The sequence below is a fragment of the Equus asinus genome, chromosome 25 (assembly GCF_041296235.1).
Source record: "Equus asinus isolate D_3611 breed Donkey chromosome 25, EquAss-T2T_v2, whole genome shotgun sequence".
Taxonomy (NCBI): domain Eukaryota; kingdom Metazoa; phylum Chordata; class Mammalia; order Perissodactyla; family Equidae; genus Equus; species Equus asinus.
The window spans coordinates 39,553,379-39,577,850 of record NC_091814.1 but is presented as its reverse complement, the minus strand read 5'-3'; the positions used below and the strand labels follow the sequence as shown (position 1 = coordinate 39,577,850).

The following is a 24,472-nucleotide window of genomic DNA, read 5'->3' as shown; positions in this document are numbered from 1 at the left end:
CGGCCCACTTGAGGGTGGAGAGCTCACTTGTGTGGCAAAATTAGCACGAGTGTGTGTGGGGGCGGGGGGGGATGAACAGTACCCCAAAGTAGAGAGTGCAGGAGGACTGATCTGGGATCGGGCTTTTTCTAGATGGTAAAACAAAAGGAAACGGGAGCAAGGGAATCTAAGGTATTTGCAATTGGTCCAAGCTAGAAGGAACTGAAGACCAAGGAGCTCTCTGGCAGCAAGTAGAAGGATCAACGAGGGGTTAAAGAGGACAAAGATCAGATTGTAGAGGATGTGGCAGAATGAGAGCTGAAGGCTGGTTAGAGAGGGAAGGCCTACGTAAATGTAAGGTAAATACACATCTAATCCTCGTACTTTTCTGTGTGGCCATTACCAAGGGGCCATAACTGACCTTTCCAACCTTGTCTCAGTGCCCCTCCAGGCTCTCAGAACAGTGCCTCATTCCTGAACCCACTGTACTTCTTTTGTGATGCTAGGGTTCCAGTGGGGAGAGAGAGGCAGTAGTTCACCCATTTTCTGAGAGCCCAATTCCTGCCATTAGAAAGATTCTCGGTATCTTTGGTGAATGAATAAATAAAAGAATACTGCCATGTGTTTGCATATCTTCTGATTTGGTGAAATTCAGACTGTTTCTCTCACTTTCCCTGCATAGGTACATATGGAACAGTCTTAGTTCTGAGGTCCACATGGCAGATCCCTGACCCTAGGCCAGGAAGTCACTATATTGAAAGTTAGGAAAGAAGCTGCAGAAGGAACAATGTGGCTAGGGTGAAGAAGTGATGCTTCATGGTAGAGGACAAGCCACGGAGTTCACAAGTCACCTCCTGAGCAGGGCAGAGGATTCGGCAAATTAAATAAAAGGCTATATATGTGAAACTGTGAAGAGATCTTAAGTCCCAGCTATGGATGTCATAGATGTGTGCGAAATTCAAACATATTTGAAATTCTGACTCATTATAATTCCTTGACAGTCATTACTAACGGTAGTGAACATGCTGAAGAACTTGAAACATCAAAGGTGATGTTATGAAAATGGATTCTTACTCCAAGCCTCAAACTGTTATGGATGGCTTTATTTACAGGCACAGGGTGGTTGTGTGAGGCCACATGCAGTTAATAAAATGTGACAAAATAAGCTTTTTATGGACTAAATGACTCTTAATTATGTATTAAATTTATCTCAGAGTCAAAATGACTTAAAAATTTCCACCATGATTATAAATTGTTGGTCACTAAAATTTTTATCATTCACTGAATTACACCCAAGATCCAGGAGGGAATTACATAGCAAGTCTGGAGTGGGATGTGTTGTGCTAAGAATTGCCATTCAGTGTGGCAAAGCAGCCACTGAGAATGTTTTCAAAGAGTTTTATTGTGGAAAATGAGTGTGGGTGTTAAAATACTATTTTTAACTACAAATTTGGGGATGCTATGTTTTTCAGTAGTGAGATTCCAGTGTTAAATAAGGATAAACTTCATTAATTCAGAAAGCTCTAAGATGAAACTTTAATTGAAAGAACAGCTGGTTTGTGAGACAATTAGAAGTGAAAACAAGTTTTTAAAGGGACTATTTGTACCACTTAAGTGGCAGAGTGATGCAGAAGGGCAGGAGCTGGGTTTGAAATCTAAGGACTTGGGCAGGGTTGAGTCAAGGTTTTATGGTGCTTGACGCTTATATAACTTGGGGGAACCCATTTTAAGAAAAGGAATACAAGATTCCAAGTACAAAAATAGGTATGAAAGCAAATATTTATTCCGAATGAGAAAAAGAACTATATACATAATTATAACAAATTAATACATTTGTTTCATAATTAATTATAATGAAATAATTATAACGAATTGTCAAAAGCTGAGAAATGCCACAAACATCCAAAATCCAGAAAAATATTTGATTAATTAAGCATCTTTTCCAACCATAATGCTATGAAACTAGAAATCAGCTAGAAGGAAAAAGCTTGGAAAATGACAAATATGTGGAGAATAAGCAACATGTTACTGAACAATCAATGGATCACTGAAGAAATTAAAGGAGAAATCAAAAAATATCTGGAGACAAATTAAAATGAAAATACACATACACTCATATAGGACGCAGCAAAAGTGGGCTGAAGAGGGAAATTCATAGCAATACAGGCCCACCTTAACAAACAAAAAAATCTCAAATAAGCAATCTTAAATGACACCCAACAGATCTAGAAAAAGAACAAACAAAGCCCAAAGTCAGCAGAAGGAAGGAAATAAACGAAATTGAAATTTTTAGAAACAGTAGAAAGAATCAATGAAACCAAGAACTGGTTCTTTGAGAAGATAAACAAAACTGACTGACCCTTACCCAGACTCACTAAGGAAAAAAAAGGAGGCTCAAACAAATAAAATTAGAAATGAAAGAGGAGAAATTACAATGGATACCACAGAAATACAAAGGACTATAAGAGAATACTATGAAAAACTATATGCCAACAAATTAGACAATCTAGAAGAAATGAATAAATTCTTTGAGTCATACAACCTCCCAAAACTGAATCAAGAAGAAATAGTGAATCTGAATAGACCAATCACAAGTAAAGAGATTGAAAGAGTAATGAAAAACCTTGCAAAAATAAAAGTCCAGGACCAGATGGCTTCTCTGGAGAATTCTACCAAACATTCAAAGAAGATTTAATACCTATCCTTCTCAAACTATTCCAAAAAATTGAAGAAGATGGAACACTTCCTAACACATTCCACAAGGCCAACATCACCCTGATCCCAAAGCCAGACAAGGACAACACAAAGAAGGAAAATTACAGGGCAATGTTACTGATGAACATAGATGCAAAAATCCTCAACAAAATATTGGCAAACCGAACACAGCAACACATTATAAAGATCATACACCATGATCAAGTGGAATTTATATCAGGGATGCAGGGATGGTTCAACATCTGCAAATCAGTCAATGTGATACACCACATTGACAAAATGAGGACTAAAAACCACATGGTCATCTCAATAGATACAGAGAAAGCATCTGACAAGATCCAACATGCATTTATGATAAAAACTCTCAATAAAATGCGTATAGAAAGAAAGTCCCTCAACATAATAAATGCCGTATATGACAAACCCACAGCCAACATCATAGTCAACAGAGAAACTGAAAGCCATCCCTCTGAGAACAGGAACAAGACAAGGATGTCCACTCTCGTCACTCTTATTCAAATAGTACTGGAGGTTTTGGCCAGAGAAATTAGGCAACGAAAAGAAACAAAAGGTATCCAAATAGGTAATGAAGAAGTGAAACTCTCACTGTTTGCGGACAACATGACTTTATAAATAGAAAATCCTAAAGAATTCATTGGAAAACTATTAGAAATAATCAATAACTACAGCAAAGTTGCAGGGTACAAAATCAACTTACAAAAATCAGCTGCATTTCTATACTCTAATAAACGAACTAACAGAAATAGAACTCACGAATACAATCCCATTTACAATCACAACAAAAAAGAATAAAATATCTAGGAATAAATTTAACCAAGGAGGTGAAAGATCTATACAATGAAAACTGCAAGACGTTGTTGAAAGAAATTGATGACAACATAAATGGAAAGCTATTCTATGCACATGGATTGGAAGATTAAGCATAGTTAAAATGTCCATACTACCTAAAGCAATCTACAGATTCAACACAATTCAAATCAGAATCCCAACAACATTCTTCATGGAAATAGAACAAAGAATCCTAAAATTCATACGGGGCAACAAAAGATCCCAAATAGCTAAAACAATCATGAGAAAAAAAAGAACAAAGCTGCAGACATCACAATTCCTGACTTCAAAATATACTACAAAGCTATAGTAATCAAAACAGCATGATACTGGTACAAAAACAGACTCACAGATCAATGGAACAGAATTGAAAGCCCAGAAATAAACCCACACATCTACAGGCAGGTCATCTTCGACAAAGGAGCTAAGAACATACAATGCAGAAAGGAAAGTCTCTTCAATAAATGGTGTTGGGAAAACTGGACAGCCACATGCAAAAGAGTGAAAGTAGACCACTGTCTTACACCATACACAAAAATCAGCTCAAAATGGATTTTACAGACTTGAAGGTAAGACGTGAAACCATAAAACACCTAGAAGAAAATATAGGCAGTACACTCTTTGACATCGGTCTTAGAAGCATCTTTTTGAATACTATGTCTACTCAGGCAAGGAAAACAAAAGAAAAAATAAACAAGTGGGACTTCATCAGACTAAAGAGCTTCTGCAAAGCAAAGGAAGCCAGGATCAAAACGAAAAGACAACCCACCAACTGGGAGAAAATATTTGCAAATCATATATCCGACAAGGGGTTAATTTCCAAAATATATAAAGAACTCATAGAACTCAACAAAAAACAAACAAACAACCGATCAAAAAATAGGCAGAGGATATGAACAGACATTTTTCCAAAGAAGACATACAGGTAATCAACAGGCACATGAAAAGATGTTCAACATCACTAGTCATGAGGGAAATGCAAATCAAAACTATAACGAGATATCACCTTACACCTGTTAGAATGGCTATAATCACCAAGACAAAAAATAACAAATGCTGGAGAGGACGTGGAGAAAAGGGAACCCTCATACACTGCTGGTGGGAATGCAAACTGGTGCAGCCACTATGGAAAACAGTATGGAGATTTCTCAAAATATTAAAAATAGAAATGCCCCAGGACCCAGCTATCCAACTACTGGGTATTTATCTGAAGAACTTGAAATCAACAGTCAAAGAGATATATGCACCCCTACGTTCACTGCAGTATTACTCACAATAGCCAAGAAGTGGAAGCAACCCAAGTGCCCATCAACTGATGAATGGATAAAGAAGATGTGGTATACATATACAACGGAACACTATCCAGTCATAAAAAACGACAAAATCGTCCTATTCGCAACATCATGGATGGGCCTTGAGGGTATTATGTTAAGTGAAATAAGCCAGACAGAGAAAGACAAACACCATATGATTTCACTCATATGTGGAAGATAAACACACACACGGACAAAGAGAACAGTTTAGTGGCTACCAGAGGAGAAGGGGGTTGAGGGGTGGCCATAAGGGGTAAAGGGGCACATATATATGGTGACTGAAAAATAATAATGTACAACTGAAATTTCACACATGTAAACTGTTATGACCTCAATAAAATAAAAATAATAATAATTCTCTAAGGATAGCAATAGCATTACCCTAAATTACCAGATGTATTTGAAAACATTGAAACTACTTTTAAAAATTATATTTGAGAGATTTAACTCATCAAAATTGAACACCCTTTCTTGCCATCTCACAATGTTTGAATTGGGGGATAGTGATGTGTTCCACTATAGTATTATAGTAGAAAAAAGGATGTTTCTCTTCTTGTATTAATCATTCTAAATGATGTGTTATATTTCCTTTCCTAGGAAGCATATAAAGAATGGCATTCCCAGAAATCAAGGTTTCAAAACATTTTCAGAAGCAAAGTAAACAAAATGGGAAACAAATCTCAACAATAATTTCATTCATAGGAAACTTTTCATTGCTAATAAAATCCAGGAACAGTGTAAACCTTTTCCAGGCTATATACGTTCCTCACTGTACCTTAAAAATCTGGACTTTAAAGGAAATATACATAGAATTACCGCACAAACTAAGGGAAAAGGCATAAGATGTTTTAGAGCCAGATTTGACACAGAGGCCCCTACAGAAATGAATGTGTGATCTTTCAAAGTCATAATTTAATATGCTGGAAGATGCTCCACACAGCAGGGATCAGAATAAAGTGAGAAAGAAGAAATATTTTCTGCCAGTAGCAAGCAGTAAGAATGCCAAATGTAGGGGGATACAAAAATAGAGACCATTGTGGCACCATACATCTGCTTAAAGCAAGCTCGATTCTCTTATCTTATTAGAGATTAGATTTTGAAACATCTTGAATTTGAACACCTGAATTTGAAAACTAAGGTCCCTTCGCACAGTCCCTATAAATGTGCCTCTCTCTTCTGAAATAAATGAATCATTGCTTTCTACTCTGATTTTTGGCTTTTCAATATCAACTCACTTCTTGGTCGCCCTTATGGCAGGCAGAGGAATGTCATTGACCTAAAGAATCTAAATCTTAAAGAGTGAAAAGCAGTACTTGTGAGGGCTCAGGTATGAGACAGAAAAATCCTGGCAGTTATTTTATTTTTCATGAAGAAACCAGAGCTGAGCTTTGCCAAGTAGACAGCTATGAGATCACTGGTCTGAAATAATTACTCATTGAGACTTTTCCCCAGGACAGAACGAATGGGTTTATGCAGGAAAAGTAACTCGAATATTGATTTACTGGGATTTTCTTTTTAAATCAGTAATCGGTACCCTTTCCCTGTACTTGAGACTGGCAAAGTTCTGTTACATTCATTGACAAAGTAGGAGATTAAAAAGAAAATAAATATTCAGCCAAGGCAGAGTATTTTTAATTCACATTCTTTATGTTTGCTGGTCTCATTCCTGTTTTAGGAGATAAAGAAATAAAAGCTTCAAACGACTAAAACTGAGAGAAGAGTTTTTAAGGGATATAATACTCCACAGTTGAAACTCAGAAATTAAAAGCACAAACTGAAGCAAATCCAAAACAAATGGCTCTGTTTAGCCCAGAGCTAATCTGAGAAATGTTCTTTTTAATCAAGATGAGATGTGCTGTGATGTCAACTGAGGGACCAGGGACATAAAAAGCAGACTGTGTTCAAATGATTTCCGTGGGAAGATGCAGAGCAGGATCTATATTTTTGCTTCAGGCCTCAAGAAAAAAAGTTTAAGTACAGCAAATAATTCTCCTGAAACTCAGTGTTGCATGCTGTAAGTTTGGCAGGTTCTTTCAACACTCCTAACCTGTGCTTTAAGTAAGAAATATATGCAGACCTGATGACGTCCAGCACTCACTTATTTTTTTAGACTTTTTTTTTTTTTTAAAGATTTTATTTTTTCCTTTTTCTCCCCAAAGCCCCCCGGTACATAGTTGTATATTCTTCGTTGTGGGTCCTTCTAGTTGTGGCATGTGGGACGCTGCCTCAGCGTGGCTTGATGAGCAGTGCCATGTCCGCGCCCAGGATTCGAACCAACGAAACACTGGCCGCCTGCAGCGGAGCGCGCGAACTTAACCACTCGGCCACGGGGCCAGCCCCTTTTTTAGACTTTTTGGATGACTGTGAGGAATATGTTCATTTATTGTTGGCGTTGTATGTTTTGTTTAGTTTTATTTCGTTATTTTCAAATAAAGCACTTTAATTTTTGTGAGTACTGCTCGCCTTAGTCTTGTTATGGCATTGCCATTGATGACAATAGAGAAAAGAAAGTATTTTGAGAACATTCCATTGTGAAATCAGGATGCAGAGGATGCTCACGTAGGGAATTTGCTGACATTTAAATTTATCGACCTTTGACAACAGTCAAACGTTAACAGCACAAATAATATTTATTTCCACTAACTTGTTGGGATTCAATTGTATAGTTCCATAGATTGATAAGAATTAAAATAAAAACATATTATACTGTTGTTGATGATATTGAAAAGTGACCATATTTCCCCCAAGAAGAAACCCAAAGAAGAATTGAGTGCCATTCATGGGGCAAATCTAACAAGTCCAAAACAGACTAACCATACCAGCCTTCTTTGCTTTCTTCCAACAACTGAAACCTTTCCCTGACTTAGGAACCTGACTGGTTCCCCCTCTCTCCTCCGTTCCTCCCCCTCCACCATATGACAAGGCAGCTCCTCACCATTCGGGCCTTGGCTCAAACATCACTTCTCAAAGAGCCCTTCTCTGACCAGATTATATGAGAAGTACTCTCCTATCAAAGTACTTCACATATACCCATTTTCCTGTTTTAGTTTCTCCTTAACACACATCTTTTAAAATCACCTTGTTTGTTTATTTATTTATCATTGCTCTCCTCCAGCACAACATAGGCTCCATGGGAACAGGGTCTACATCCGTACAACCAGCACCTCAACCAACGACATTTATTATGTTCTCAGATTGTGGAGGTCAAGTGTTTACGACATTCTCACTTGGAGTCCCTCATGAGCTTGTACTTACATGTCATCTGAAAGCCAGACTGGGCTTAGATCCACTTCCTAGGTGGATCACTCACATGGCAGCAAGTTGGTGCTGGCTGTTGGTGGCAGGCCTTAGTTCCTCTCCACGTGAGCCTCTCGTTGGGGCTGTTTCAATGTCCTCACAGGATAGGGGACGTCCCCCAGAGCAAGCAATCCACGAGACCACAGCAGAAACTGCAGTGCCTTTTATGATCTGCCCTCGGGAGGTCGTACACGCTCACTTACACGAAGTCTATTGGTCACCTGATTCAGCATGGGAGGCGACTGCGGACGCAGTCAACACCAGGAGGCAAGGCTCGTTGGGGGCCATGATGGAGGCCAGTTACCACACTGCTGGTTACAGTGGAATGTTAACAAATCAGGCCTTTAAGGTGAGGCAAGAAAACATCCCCGCACCTCATATGTTTACATATTACTTCAATATTTAAAACATTTTTAAAGAAATAAAGTTTTCTATTTTTCTACGGAGACTGAAAAATGTATGAATTTCTTCTGAGTGACAGAATTAAATGAAAAGAATCATAAAATGACTACTGTGGTCCTTTTCACTTTTCATTGAACAACAGGTTCCCGGTTTTTGTTTTACTATCTACTTAGTTGGGGAAATGTGCAGCCCTCAAACTCTTTGAAATGTAAAAGTGAGACTAAGGCCAAGTTCAAAAAAAGCTGGGAGGCGTTCAAATAAGTATTGGGAAGCAGCCCCCAGACAGGATCTGCAGCCCATGTCTCTTTGGGGACAATGACATATGCAATTCTTCTACCAAAAATGACCTCACTCGTTAACAGTTGATCATTCAGGGGCCTGGAAATGAAACAATAGTGTATTATTTTACCACCCAGGATGAAATGAACTACAGACGGCAGCCATGTGTAACCTTGGTCTTCTCAGGGATCAAAGGCCAAGGAAGGCAAATACTTGTTTTTTTTAAGTTGCTGAAAACAGGAATTACCTGTCTGGATTTTTTAAAGTCATAATAATTTTTTACAAGGTGATGCAAAGAATAGCTTCTCCTAATTATTTCAGATAAGACGCCTGAATTTCTAGTACCGCCAATTCTATGGATAAATGAACAGATCAATCCATCAATAAATTAACCAAACCTACCTAGAAAAATGCCTCTTTGAAAAAATTAAAAGGAAAGAATCGGAGAAGAGAAAATAGAGCCAAATCCATGGTGCAGGAGTAGTGAGTAAGAGTGAGATTTAATTAGAATGAGAACTCCAAAAATAGACTAGGGAGAAATGTTTGCAGAAAGTAAAACACGGACTATGGTTTATTTACCCTCTGCTCCTACGACATCAAAAAGATGAAATGTTCCTTTTTAGGGCAACTATTTGCCTTCTAGCTCAAAGCTACAGAATCTCAACGCAGTTTATTGTCTAAAACCTGACACTTGATATACAGATTAGGGGAAGCTGCACCAAATTTCAGATACTTTGTTACACAGAAGAGAGGAAGAGCTTCAAAATCCACTGCACCTCACGGCAGAGATTGTTTGATGCTTTGTCTCTTAAATCACATTTACTGTTACATCAGAAGATAAACTCACTAGGGCATTTCATGTTACCACGCCTGAGCCCCGGTGCTGCTAAGGCGTCCTAGAAGAGACTTACTTCAGAAACCCAACAGCTGGTGCTAGACCTTAGGGAAGGGAGGTGGCTAGCTTACAGCTTGAGAGCATCACTGGAACGGCCAAGAGCAGAGAGAGCAGAGAGAAGCAGCCAAAGAGCAGCACTTTCTCAAGATAATTCTAATTCTGATCCAGCAAAAGGTTTGGTTTTTCTTTTTTGTTAGCGAACAAGATTCACAAACGTTTGTTAAAACGTTGGCAATCTTCTTCTTGATTTTGGGTTTTTTTTTTTTTCTGCTTGAGGAAGATTAGCCCTGAGCTAACATCTGTGCCAATCTTCCTCTATTTTTTATGTGGGATGCTGCCACAGCATGGTTGGTGAGTAGAGTAGGTCCATGCCCAGGATCTGAACCAGCGAACCTGGGCTGCCGAAGTGGAGGACTCAGAAATTTAACCACTGGACCACGGGGCCGGTCCCCAGATTTAGCTTTTTTATTTATTGGCTATAGCTCAGAAAAGGAAGAGTCTGAGTTTAGAGACTGAATTGCAGGAATGTAAATCAAAGAGTCACTACTGGGAACTCTCTTTGAAAAAGAAAATTGCTGCCTTCTTAATTTTATCTTTCTGCAGTCTATAAATTCAAAATCAAGAGACAAGTGATTCTGTCTCCCCCGCCTCCACGCCCCTACCTTTTTCTTCTGCTCCTACACAAAAGCATCAGCAAGGAAGGACACAGCCCCACCCAGCTTCATGTTACAAGGACCTTTCACAGTTACTCCTGCTCCGGCCTCTGAAGGCGTCAGCACAGACCAATCTTCAGCCTCTCTGCGGTATAACGACACACCTGGGAAGCAAAGCCTCTCCCTGGGGAGGAGTTATCACTTCAGTGCAATAACCCGTTAGCCTAGTGAAACTTCACTTCCAACTGTCAGGTTCTCCTAGGCCCCGAATTGCTCATGCAAGCTATTTCTGCTTTTTCTCCCCAAATCCCCCCAGGACATAGTTGCATATTTCAGTTGTGGGTCCGTCTAGTTGTGGCATGTGGGATGCTGCCTCAGCATGGCCTGATGAGCCGTGCCATGTCCGTGTCTAGGATCTGAACTGGCGAAACCCTGGGCCACCGAGTGGAGCATGCCAACTTAACCACTCGGCCACAGGGCCTGCCCTGGCCAGCAGCTTTTGCAAAGGATGTTTCCCATCACCATAGCAAATGTCAAACTCCTTTTTTTGTTTGTTTTGTGAGGAAGATTGGCCATGGGCTAACATCTGTTGCCAATCTTCCTCTTTTTGCTTGAGGAAGATTGTTGCTGAGCTAACATCTGTGCCAATCTTCCTCTATTTTATGTGGGATGTCATCACAGTGTGGCCTGACGAGTGGTGCTAGGTCTGTGCCAGGGATCCGAACCTGTGAACCCCTGGCTGCTGAAGCAGAGCGCCCAAACTTAACCACTACACCACCAGGCTGGCCCCAAACTCCTGTTCTTTTTTTCCCAAAAAAGAAGGGGATCTTCTAGGAAAGACTCGCATTTACTCATTTTTCATGCATGAGAAAAGTCAAATCTAACAAAACGCCTGCAATATGTATATTCAGCTGCAAATATTCCATCCCAGGCATCAATAGCAATGGCTTTCCCAGTTTTCAGATCTGGAACTTTCTCTTCTGACATAATTCTCTGGGTTCTTCTTCTCATCACAGGCTTTCTTTTGGTTGTTGTTCATAAAAGGGGTGTTTTTTTCTTTCAGGTTAGAGGTTAGACTATTCAGGGTTTTCCAGAGAAACAGAACCAATAGGTTATATAGAGAGAGATACTATATACAACATATTTTGTAATATATTGCATATCTCTCTATAATATATACTATATTATTTACCTGTCTGTCTCTCTCTCTTTCTCTCTGTCTATATACACACACACTCAGATTTTGAAGAACTGGCTCACATAATTATGAAAGTTGGCAGATTCAAAGTTTGTGGGGTGAGCTGGCAGGCTGGAGACTCAGGGAAGAGCCAATATTGCAGTTCAAGTCCAAAGGCACTTTGATGGCACAATTCCTTCTTGCTTCAAGTGGTCGGTCTTCTGCTCTATTCAGGCCTTCAACTGATTAGATAAAGCCCACCCACATTATGGAAGGCAATCAGCTTTACTCAAAGTCCACTGATTTAAATGTAAATCTCATCTAAAAACATCCTCACAGAAACATCCAGAATAATGTTTGACCACATATCTGGGTACCATGCCCCAGATAACTTGACATATAAAATTAGCCATCACAAAGGGCAAAAAAATTTTTAATTTTATAGTTTTATATAGATACGAATCATCAGTCGATTCACCAAGGATATGAGACACGGATAAGTCAAAACTACCGAAGAAGGTAAATCTAAGTACAAATAAAGAAACTAAGACCCAAATGCCATCTTAAATAATACAGCAACGGAGTAAGTTGTTTCATCTTTCACGGTATCAGTGGTGGAACTGCAAATACATAGCACATCGTGGCTAGAGGAGTCTATAGCGATCAGAGTATCCAGCATTCATTGTATAGATGAGGAGACCAAGGCAAGGCAAAGAATTCAAGAAAATCTGAAAATATGATTGTGCGTGGCATAGGTGATGCAAAAGAACAAACAGTTAAGAAATCAGGTAAAACGGGTACTGGAATGCCCTGCGTGGAATGTTGCTACACACTTTCCAGCTTTTTTTCTGGGCTGAGATAAAAATTACTCTCTGTGTCTAAACACACAACTACCCAGCAGCATAGTGGGAGATACAGCTCAGGGGTGTACCACTGGATGATTGGACCAAACTGACCTGTTATCAAAAACTGGCCTCTGTATACCCCAAATACAGATAATTCATGCATGGATAACCCAGAGTTCAATTACTCACTCTATTTTGATAAGACACATGGGAAAATGGGGGTTTGGCCCTCGCCATGCCAACATCAGCAAAGACTGGCCAATGGGCCTGAAGTTTCCATGCTTCCCAGAGGGAACTTAATAATCTGCCTCTCATGGGAGCGGGAAAGTGCAGTAAATATTAGTGAATTACCGTCCTTTCCTCTTCAGACAAACACCGGTAATGTCCTTTTAGCTCACCAGTATTTGTGCAGGCCTTTGGAAAAGCACTGTTATCAAAGGGAACTTGGCAGAATCTAATCTTAGGGAGACAGAATACTGGCCCAGAGTGGGGCTGTAACCTTCAGTCACCTGCTGGCGTTGCTGCAATGTGATGCCTAAGAAATGAGGATCCAGTGTGTCTTTGATGCCCAGTTAAGGCTTTGAAGCTGTGTCAAGACCACAGGACAAAGGCAGCACTGTTTATGCAAATCTAGAAACAAAAGAAGCTAAAATCCAAAGCCATTAAAAGTAACATCAGAATTCGATACCCAGAGATGATTAGAGGCCCTGCACCCGTATGAAATAGACGCCGAAAAGCAAGGCTGGGCAACACACCAAAACACACACCACAGGAAGGAATCCTGAGCAGCTGGAGCTTAGCTAGATGCGCTTAGAAGCCTTGATAGAAGCAGCTCCCCCAGCTAAGGGGCAGCATCTGTGTGCCACAGGAAGGAAGCCCCAGGCTACAGCTGCTTCTCCTCCTGGTTCACACAGTCCCTTCATGAGAAGTTCAGTCTGTGCCCCTGCAAGGTCAGCCCTCTTGTTGCCAAGTCCCTTGGCAGCTGAGTCATCGTGTAGCACACGCCTTCTGCAGGAGACAACACTCTCAGTGAACACCCTTGGGCACCGTATATGACAGGAGGAAATACAACAAGCTTCTAAGAAAACTTAGATTTTTTTTTTAGGCCGCTCCAAAAAGATCTAAAGTTGGGCTGAGGGTCCAGGAAACACCAATCATGCAGAGTTACGATTCATGAAAATTCTTCAGATACAGTCACTCCCATGAAGGGGGTACTCATGTCAGCTCGGGAAGGGACCCCAGAGAACCTCTCATCCAGAGGTTCTCAGGCCTGGCTGCACGTTACCACCCCCTGGAAGTTTTCAAAATATGTCACTTGCCCTGGCCCTACCCTAGAGATTCAGACTTCCACGGTCGGGGGGTGGGGCCCGGGCATCGGCATTTTTGAAAACCTCATCAAATGATTCTAATAAGCAGCCACATTTGAGAACTACAGCTCGAGCACATCTCCCTCACGTTACAGGAGAGAAAACTGAGGCCCAGGGAGAATAAGTGGCTTATTCAAAGCAACACAGTGTGAGCAATGCCTCCTAGTCCTTTCGCAAGACAGCGTAAACAATAAAACGATGATATGTGCACACTGGGGGAGCAATGGATGAGGCTGCTTTCGGCCAAAAGGAACTGTCCTGAAGACCCCCAGGTGCTGGCGGGACGCACAGAGCTGTAGAATGCAGCTCACATTTTTGAGAAGAAGGACTAAAAGAGAAAATGGATGCATAAACCTGAGAACATTTACTGTGGAATTTTGCTAGATTTGTCACCAGAAGGACACAACAAAACTAGGGTGTGGAACAGCGAGAAATTTAGCAACTGAGTTGTGATCTTCCCCAGAGAAGGCTGCCTGTCGGTGAGGCTGTAACGATGCTGCCATGTCACCCTAGCACATCCCTTTGCACAGCACTGACAAACTGGGAACAATCCTCGGTGCGGCAGACTAGACCTGTGTGAATTTCCAAAAAGTTATATTGTGATTTCATAACTGGTGAAGACACCAGGCTGGCCAGGGGCTTTGTAATATCATATCATTAAGGCTGAACTGCCAACTGCTAAAAGCAGGGGAATTTAATAGACTGTTTTTATTTTTCACAAATGAGGGGAGGAATTTTTAATAGCATGCCAAAGAGAAAATCAAAGATAAGAAAATTAAATACAAGCAACAAAGGAACGAAGATTAGGGAATCTGAGGACTGAAGTGGTTCAAATGACGGCTATTTATTTGAAGGAAATGCACTGGTTGGATTTCCCCCCAGTCAATTAAGAGATGTTCCTCAACAGATATCTTTTCTTCTATAAAACTAGATGCTTAATGAGCTCATGATGTGAGATACACTGAGCAAAAAAAGGTTTGAGGGAGTGTCACTTTACGCCAAGTCCTAGTGCAACGTGCTTACAGTGGGCAGTTTGAGGTACTGCCTCTAAAAATAATTTTTTTTTTTAAATAACCACTGTTGGAAGGAGGGAGAACATACGTGCTTGATTTAATAAAAAACATAAACGATGGATGCCTGGTGGAGCCTCTCCTTTGTAATCCTGTGCTTTACTGCTTTTCCTAATAAGAAAACCCCTTGGCCTTCTTGATTGCTTAAGCATCTGGAACCTAGAGTTTAGAAGATTCCACAGTAGGCCAAATTTCCAAGCTCTGTAAATCCCATAGCTTGTACTTGAGATGCATACATGACCTCCAGTCCTTCCGTGAGGGTCCCCTGTTCCTCATGGGGTCTTCCTGGAGCTAATCTCTTGCAGTTCCCAAACCCAGCGGTGCCTCCAAATCACTTGTGTACATGTTTAAGATATAGATTCCCAGGCCCCTCTCACAGGCCATCTGATTGAATGTGGCTGAAACAGGGCCCAGAAATTTATGCAACTAATAAATGTTCTAGGTGTTGTGTCGCAGCTGGCCCCTGAACCAGTATTCAGGAACACTAGTTGAAGCCCAGCAGCCTTATACCAAAAGGTCAGCAGAACGTGATGAGGGCCATGTCCACTCCTGGCCAATGAACTTGACCAGTGGGGATGAGTCCCTTTTAGGCCCCTGCAATTACTAATTTCAACATGATTACCTGGGTTTACCCACATAGACAATCAGTGACGGCCAAATAAATGAAAGGCTTTACATAACATTTTTTAGTTCATTGCTTTAGAAATTCATAGTTTATCTCGCTAAAGAGAATTTTCCAGGATGGAAATCAATGAGTAAATCTTAAAGTCTAAGAAGATTGGGGAAAGGCAGAGAGGAGATTCATAATTTTCTGAAATGTTTTAGTATGTGGCTGTTTCAGGCCTTACATGCCAACTCCACAAAATCCATCTGAAGCACGAGACACGGTCTGACTGTCTGAATGCTCTCCCACCACAACCTGCTTCTGGCGGAGGGAGTGCAGCAACGTGGGAGCTGCATATAAGCTCACTGTTCAATGGTTCGGTGATGACATGAAAAATCCTAATTCCACTTGGCAGCAACTTTCCACTATCTTGGCGGGTCTAAACCATAATCACTCTGGTGTGTGGAGCTTGGACAGACTATGGGGCTGGCTGGAAACCAAGAAACTAAAAAGCAGTCCAGCAGTCCAGCAAGGGACTCCATGTAGGGAATGCCCCCACCCCAAATGTCCACAACCCTATTTCTCACAGATAGCCCAGGAATTTAAGTTTCACTGTTAGCCTCCAGAAAATTCTGTCTTTCCCAAGACCCTGAAAAGCAGCAGTTTCTCATTTAGCATGATTTTTGGGGAGAATGCCAATCAATGTACACCCTTACATTCTCCTTTCTCAGAATCATCCCCCGCCCCGTAAGAAGAGGAAGCTTGCCATAGCCCACGGCCCTCCACCTCCAAAACATACACAATCATGCTCAGAAAGAAAAGGGGACAGAAAGAAAGAGTTCTGCTTCCCTATTGTCTAAAATTGAGGCACTTTTGGCTATCTTCATGGTTTTCTTGGGCTTCATAGCCATCTTAGTCTGTTCAGGCTGCTATAATATCACAGACTGGATAGCTTATAAACAACAGAAATGTATTTCTCACAGTTCTGGGAGCCAGAAGTCCAAGATCAGGATGCCAGCATGGTCAGGTTCCAGTGAAGGCCCTCTTCCAGGTTTCAGACTCCTCACTGTGTCCTCACGTGGTAGAAGGGTGAGGGATCTCCCTGGAGCCTCTTTAAATGAGGCACTAATCCCGTTCATGAGAGCTCCACCTTCAGGACTTAAGCACCTCCTAAAGACCCCACCTCCCAATACCATCATCTTTGGGGGTTAGGATTTCAACATATGAATTTGGCGGGGAGGGACACAAACTTTCAGACCATAGCAACAGCCAAAATGGGGACAGCTCCGTTTAAGGAAACCTCCCTCTGCAGCCTGACACCCCCTTAACAGACTTTGAAGTAATTCAACCTAGAAGGTAAAGAATTCTTCCAATACAGCCAATTTATCACTTAAGCCAGGTACTCATGACAATGCATCATCAGCCATGGCCTTCCCCCACACTCAATCTTCCGCCATCTTCTTAGGGGCACGCTGCTCAGGATCATTACTTATGTTATCATATATGTTTCTGAAATGCACATCTTCTAAGGGGTCTTGAAACATTAATCAGAAAATGCTGGGGGAGGGGGGACATTTTGCATTATGTTTGCAGAGGAACAAAATCTCATCAGCTAAACCAACAAGTCAGGGACAGGTCTTAGCTTGCTAAATTTGACAAACAACTGAAATAATACCAATTGCTGCCTCAGTTAAATGAAACATGTTACAAAGTCATAAGTTCACCCATGGCAGGATGTCATGAAGCTATTCCTGGAAGTCTAAGTCTGAAACGATTCCTGTATGGTGCTCCTAGAGAGGAAAAGAAATACCCTCCAGCCAAATCTAAGGTTTAATTCATGCAAGAGACTTGGCTAATGCCACAAACCACAAACACTGTGTTTTCATGGATCTGAACGGCAGCAAGCCCCAGTGAATTAATTACAGCCACTCTATTTATATTCTGCATGGCTTTTCAATTATTACCTATAATGAGATCCTTTTTTACTTTTAGGAACATTAACACACAGCTTTCCTACCAGAGGAATGGAGAGCCGAGGGAAAAGTAATATGATCCTGATCCTTTTACCACTAGATCACTCGCTGGCAGCTTGCCAAACCTGCTGGTTCTAGAAAGCAGTTACTACTTGAGTCCCAGGGCTCCTGAGGAGCCTGAGGAGGGAACAGGGTCACCACCCAAATGCCTACAGGGGCCAGGCAAACCACGTCAAAGAGTCAGCCAGCTGGGGCTCGTCGCAAGTGCACACAGGGTGGGTCTGATGGGGACTTGACTGCCTGGACAAAGTCCAGGGGCCGGGGGATATTCAGCCCCAGGGAACGTTGCTGTGCACGAATGCAGACCTGGCAAGGCAGGTGCTGGTTACACAGGCGTGTTCAGTTTGTGAAAAGTTATCCAGTTATTCATTTGTGATATGTGTACTTTTTGGATGAATATTACGCTTTATAAAAAAGTTTTTTTTTTTAATGGCTTAAGGTCAGATTTTCTAGGGGCCAGAGACACAAGGACAAGAGAGCAGGATGAGTGTCATCAGGGAGGGGTTTAGAGTGACTGCTTGGAACAGCTGTTGTGTGAAACTGGCTTTTACTGTGCCACCCAGGGCATGGGTGTAGGTGGGCTGGCAGAGTTTTAAAAACCTGGGATAGAGAGACTGATTTAAAAACATCCCACTCATGCAGAACAGGATATATAAAGCGCTCATATTTGGGTTAACATTAAAAGGATACATGTATACACACAGAAAGTTTCTAAAAGAATACACAAGAAACTATTAACATTGGTTGCCTCTGGCAGGTGGTATGGAGTAGAAGGGAGATTTACTTTTTATCCTATTTCCATTCATGCTGTTTGAATTTTTATTATGGGAGTTTATTACTGTTTTGATTTTTAAAAAAAAGTCAGGAGAGAAAATTCTTAAAATAATTAAATTACTATTAAGTAAATCTACAAGACCCCTCCAGGATTTAAAATTTTTTTAAATCAGCCACTTCTGATATGCTAACAATATAAGCGCAATTAACTGAACAAATCACTCCTTTGAGAATAAAAATGTCCAAACAAATACAATATGTGCATTTTGTAATTCCTTATGAATAGCTATGATTTAAACACATATAGTGAAACTTCTTCATAATATGGTAACTGGGGATCCGGACTAACAGCCATACTCTAGGCAAATCATTTTCTCTTAGACTTGAACTCTGCTGTATATTGTTATGTTATTTGAAGAAACGTGCAGAAGCAAGCCTTTTAATAGTCCGACTATGGTTCCCACATAAGCCTTATAATGGTTCTGCTATTCTGTGCCATAGACCTAAGACAGTGCCACACAGTGATATGACCCATGTGTACATTTAAGTGTCGGAAAAAGGACTGAGGCACAACCAGAAGCCTTTCTGGTTACAAAGCTTTCAGTGTTTGTTCCTACGACCACCAGAGAAGTCAAGGGAGAGGGCCACAAGAAGCATGCTTATGTGCCTGGAGTCACAAAGAAACTCAGTGGAAGAATCACCTAGAGAAAGGAAATGAAGACAAATCTATAAGACCAAACCCTGCTTAGAAAACCGGCATGTCCTTTAAACCATGAGCGATATTCACTATAAAATTAATCAACATAAAAACAGCCATAGTGTTTAAAATCTAGAAATCTGTTCTCTCATCCCCACACTTATTCACTACATAATAGACAGGGGGAAATTCCTTTAACTGCCCTGTGCTTGTTTTCCCCATCTGTGGAAGTCAGTTAATAAAATAGAACCAGGACAATGTAGGCATCCTTTTTAATTCTGCAGGCAATTTGTCATAACTAGAACAATAGGATTGGTGACATTTATTAGTCACTTCAGTTTTTACCCAAAGGGAATATATAATTCTGAGGTCCAATCGTGTTTTGAAATTGGAGGGTGGGGAAAGGATTGATTGTTTTCTCCAGCCATTCGGAAGAAAGTTGAGCCTCATGGTCAACCAAATTGAAGACCACTAATTAAAAAGGCTGAAAAACTGATGCTCTGTTTTACCAATATGAACCCCAAATGCTACAGCCACCATGCGTATGAATAGGGCTATCTTATTCATTTGCCACGAACAATACTTGATAAATTTCTTTCGGATGCTATGTGCTGTGATCATAACAAGTGATCTGCATATTTATGTGCACCCATATATTTAGTCTCATTCTGTTCCTATGAAATATACCAACATAGAGGAGAATTCAGTAACTAGAAAGCACCTAAGTTAAGTGACAAAATTATCAAGACAGCGGAAGGGAATCACTGAGTCCCTGTGTCACTCAAGCAGAAGGGGCCATTCTTGTTTGAAAGAAACACTAGCACTCTTATCTTCCTAAGTTGGGTCAACTGACAGAAACAAAAACTAGAGCTAATTGGTCCTTTCTTGATCTTAAACAGACCATCAGTACTCAGTCGGTGACATTAGCCGTCTGGGTCACATCCTGGCTCCACCATGCACTAGCCTTGTGACCTCACGCATGTTATTTAAATTCTCTGTGCCTCAGTTTCCTCCTGTGTAAAATGAGGAGAGTAATGGCACCTCTTACCTAGGGTTGTTGTCAAGAGTGAATCGGTTATCATACCAAAGAGTTTACAACAGCACCTCCATAAATGTTAGTTTTCATTTTGCTGATAGTTTTTGGCTGGAAGGAAGAAAATAAACAGAGTTCCTTTTGAACATTCTTTTTTTAAATCTTCATTTGGGAAGAGAAAGATAAAGGAGATGGAACCGAAAGGAAAAGACGGATACGAAATAGCAACTATTATCTATTTAGTAGCATTTATGTAAAAGACATTGTACATACATTATCTCATTTTCTTGTTATAATAATCCTGAGGTAGGTGTCATTATTAGTCATCTCCAGCTGAGGAAGCCACGAGTAGAGGTTCACTGATGAGCCCATGATCACACAGGAGATTTGAGCCCCAGTCTATGAGACTCTAAGTTTGCATCTTCCCTCCTCAGCACTAAACCCCCAGGGTGGGAAAAATAAGGAAAAAAAGGTGGAAAGCTGAGGAAAACAGACTAACAGAGAGAAGAGAACCAAAGAATCATCTACTTTTTCAGCTAGGATCTGAAACTTCTATCCATAGAGATAACGTAAATTTAATGGCAAGAATGTAATGATAAAATGTAACATCATTCTCACCGCTGGTGCTGAAAACTATCATTAATAGTAGCTTGGAACACTTTACAAACACACTTATATTAGTGTATCTAGTTGAACGTTCACCAAAGCGCTACTGGTTGAGGATCAAGGAGTGGAGATAAATTCAAGCTAATCCTCAAACACTGCACGGGTAAAGTAGTGTGTGAAATGTTGGGATCAGTGCCCCAGAACAGGTAGAAACATCATTGCTGATGTTTCTGTCAACAGAAACTCATCTCTTTATTTAGAGAGCCATACAATGGTTCCCAATGTAGTGTATTACTTTTCAAAACTCTACCAAATGAAATGCCCAAATCATTCTGTAATTACATGGCAGTTACTGCCTTGTGACTGCACAGACGCTTGAATCCCAACTGTCTTCCCACAGGCAATGGTAGGCTCTCCAAAAGACAAACTAACTTAATGTATCTTTTGGGTCAAATGTTTTTCCTCGTGCCCTGCTCCATTTTTTATTATCCTGGTCCTTGGCACTGCTCCCCTTAATCATAGGTTTGGGAAGGGGGATGAGGTCAGCCTTGCCTCTATTGCTAAGGCCGCTGTTCATGGCTCCACTGAATTAAAGAGAACCCACTGAAGCGCACTTCCTCATGTCACAATGCCAAACAGTTCCCTTCATCTCAGCACAGCAGTGATTCCCATTAACTCAGTGCAGGTTTTAATTAGAACACAAGGAATATTTTAGTTCCTTATCACAGAGTTGTGATATTTGGAAGAAAACCGTTTGGTGGGGTTTCGACATCATAAAGGTAAATGCGACAAGTTTTTCTTTTTGCTGGTGCAAAGTATCTCTAAACCAGAAACTTTCCTTAATTAAGCCTAATTCAAATAAACTTGATGCTAACTGAGATAACTGCATTCATTCTCCAACAGCAAAATTTTCAAGTCAATTTGTTGGTACTTAGCACGGATCTGGTCCAGAACTTTAGGTGAGAGAAAAATCACATCACCAGGAAGTCTGAATGTGATCAGTGAGCCAGGCCTCCCAATTACTCAGGCGGGAAAGAAGTCTTAGCAGATGCTCCTCCAGCCATGGTTAGAGGTAAGCAGATGAATGAGAAGAGAAGAGTGAGCCTGCACAGTCGCTGAGATAAGATTAAATGAAAACTGGCTGCCCAGACTCTGGACTCAACATAGTCCTGTTTTGCCAAGTTCTGGATTGCTCAAAGCCGTTTTTGACACTGATCATTTTTGACATCAGTGTATGCTGGCTTTGCAGAGTGCATACTAGTCGGTTTGGAATCTCAGAATGTCAGTAGAGCTTGGGAGAGAGACTAGAGGCAAGTGATTGGCAGGAGCCCCTCAAAGCCGTAGCATCCTAAACTGAGGTACCACCCCCTCCAGGAGGGTTACATCCCATAACCTTCCCAGCCAAACATTCTCCTAGTGCCAACTCTGATGGTACAATGCAATGAATTTGGAGATTTACAATCAGTAGACCTGCCACCCACTTTATCTCCCCTGATAGGAAACTCTGGTTAACATCAGTGCCTTTTTTTTTATACCTCTCTGTTCCCTCTTTCTGGAATCCTCCTTCCTTCCCAAGTTTTAGTGGATTCCTGTTTGTCCTTCAAAACTGAGTTCAAACTAAGTGTCAACTCTCAAGACCACACACCTTCCAGGATCACACAACTGCCCCAATCTGATTTAGAAGTCCTTTGTCGCTCACCCAAACCCTATAAATGCCATTCAGATCACCTTATACTGCCTAGTAAGAAGAATCATATTTGTCTGTGAGAAGCCACATCTTATTCAACTTTTTTCAGCCCCAACCTGACATAATGTCTGGTTCTTACAAAAGAAGGTCATTAGGAGCATATGCTCGCACAACCTCTCTGTGCCTCAGTTTTCTCATCTGTAAAAGGGTATAATAAGAGTGCATGTCTTATAGGGTTATCATGAAGATTAAACCAGAAAGTTGATGTAAAATGCTTAGAAGAACCGTGAGCTCTTACTATTAAGTATTTGTGAAATTTATAAATAAATGTAACCTTGAGTAAGTCATTTACTTTGGACACAATGTTTTCTTCTATGAAATGGAGATAATTTTATTTCTTTACAGAATGATAGTGAGAATCAAATGAGATAATGTAGTCAGTGAATATATTTTGAGAGCTGTAAAGGACCATTTAAAAACTGCCATTTTGATTATTATTACCAAATAAATGATATAAGGTTTCTAATCCAGAACTCAAAGAGGAGTCTTTAGTGGCTAATGCAGGTATTACCCAAGGTCTTACCCAAGCCGGGGGTTTCTTCCTTAACTTTCCAACACTGGCCATGAAGGACAAGGTACCATTGCATGAACCATGAATGAGAGGAAGGGAAAATAGATCCCAAAGGTCTATGCAGAATTGGAACACCACCCATCCAAACAGAACACCAATGTCCACAGAACCTGGAATATCCAGGACTTAGGATGTACAATGAATGCTCGTTGATTCTGATCATGTCACAAAGTCTATGGAATTCAAGGGCCAGAAAGAATTTTTGAAATCATTTATTCCAATTCCCTCATTTTACTACTGAGGAAACTGATGTCTATGAATCCCAAGCAACTGGCCCAAAACCACATATCAAGCTAGTGACAAACAACTCAAGTCTTCTAGTTTGTAGCTTATAGGTTTATATAAGCTTTGCTTATATCATGTTCCCACTACTACCTTTTTAGGGATAAACTTGGGTTCAAATTCCAGTTTTAGCATTTATTAATTCTGCGACTTCTGAGTTATTGAACTGATCCAAGTCTCACTTTCTTCGTTTGTAAAATAAGGATCATAGTAAGTATACTGTATGATAAAAGAGCTAATGTCTGCACACCAGGGAGCAAAACTGTGCCAAGTACCGTTTACTCCTCACTAACCTCCTAGAGTAAGTACTGTCGTGTTCTTTAAAATTTAACTATGCATAAAGATCAAGACCATATTGTAAACATCTCTTTTGAAAAAAGCAGTTAAAAACTGACATTTGCGAAATTTTCTTTTGGTACTGAAATGGTTAAAAAAAATTCTTCTTTTTGGTTTAAAACCTGGCTGCATCAACGTTCCCACTTTCCACATAACATGCCCCTCTCCGTGCCAGCAGTCACGTATAGCAGGGCATATAGTAAAGCAGTGTATAGCACAGTGCTGCACTATATCTCATGTTTGCTTTCGCACCTCTGCCCCTCTCCCACCAGGTACCATTTGGCTGCCAATTCCAGCTACTGCTTTATCCTTCCTTTACTGCCCAACTGCTGCTTTAAGGATGTGTCTTGTCTGTGGACAGCTCCCTTTATCAACACAAGACAAACTGCTCCGGAGTGACCTGGGCTCTGTCTTCCTTAGAGGGTCACAGTCCTCCTCCTGTGTATGCACCTGGCTGCCTATCCTCTGGCCAGCGTCCACCTCCTTCTCCACAGGCCCCTTGGCGGCTCACCTGGCCACTATCTTCTCGTGCCCTCTGATACTTGCGTTTATAAAAGGTGTGAGACTGGACCGAGTTCTAAAGTTGGGGCAGGCAGCCACCCCCACTGATGCCCTGGCTTTTCCCGCAGCGAACACAGGAACCAGGCCCAGGATTCTACCCTAAGGGCAAAAAAACTGGGCTGTGTACCCTCCTAAAGGCGGCTCCGTCCCCAGGACGCAATACTCCAGGACGTCCCGCGCGGTTTGCATCTGTGGCTGGGAATGTGCCGCAGGAGGATGCACAGGCGGGGACAGCCTGGAGGGCTCAGAGGAGACAGGGCTCGCGGGCCCCACCTAGCCTCAAACCCTGGGTCCAGACTCTCCTTCCCCCTAGGAGAAACAGGAGCCACTTTTCTAGCCTCAGAGAGGGGAGCAGCAGCCGGGCTCCGGGAAGCGAGGACAGCACAC

At 41.2% G+C, this 24,472-nt stretch overlaps 1 protein-coding gene across 2 annotated transcripts in view; it reads right to left on the bottom strand.

Annotated features, from left to right (window-relative positions):
- Positions 1-24,472, bottom strand: part of COLGALT2 (collagen beta(1-O)galactosyltransferase 2) — a 103,111-nt gene that overhangs the window by 77,449 nt on the left and 1,190 nt on the right. The window lies entirely within an intron of this gene.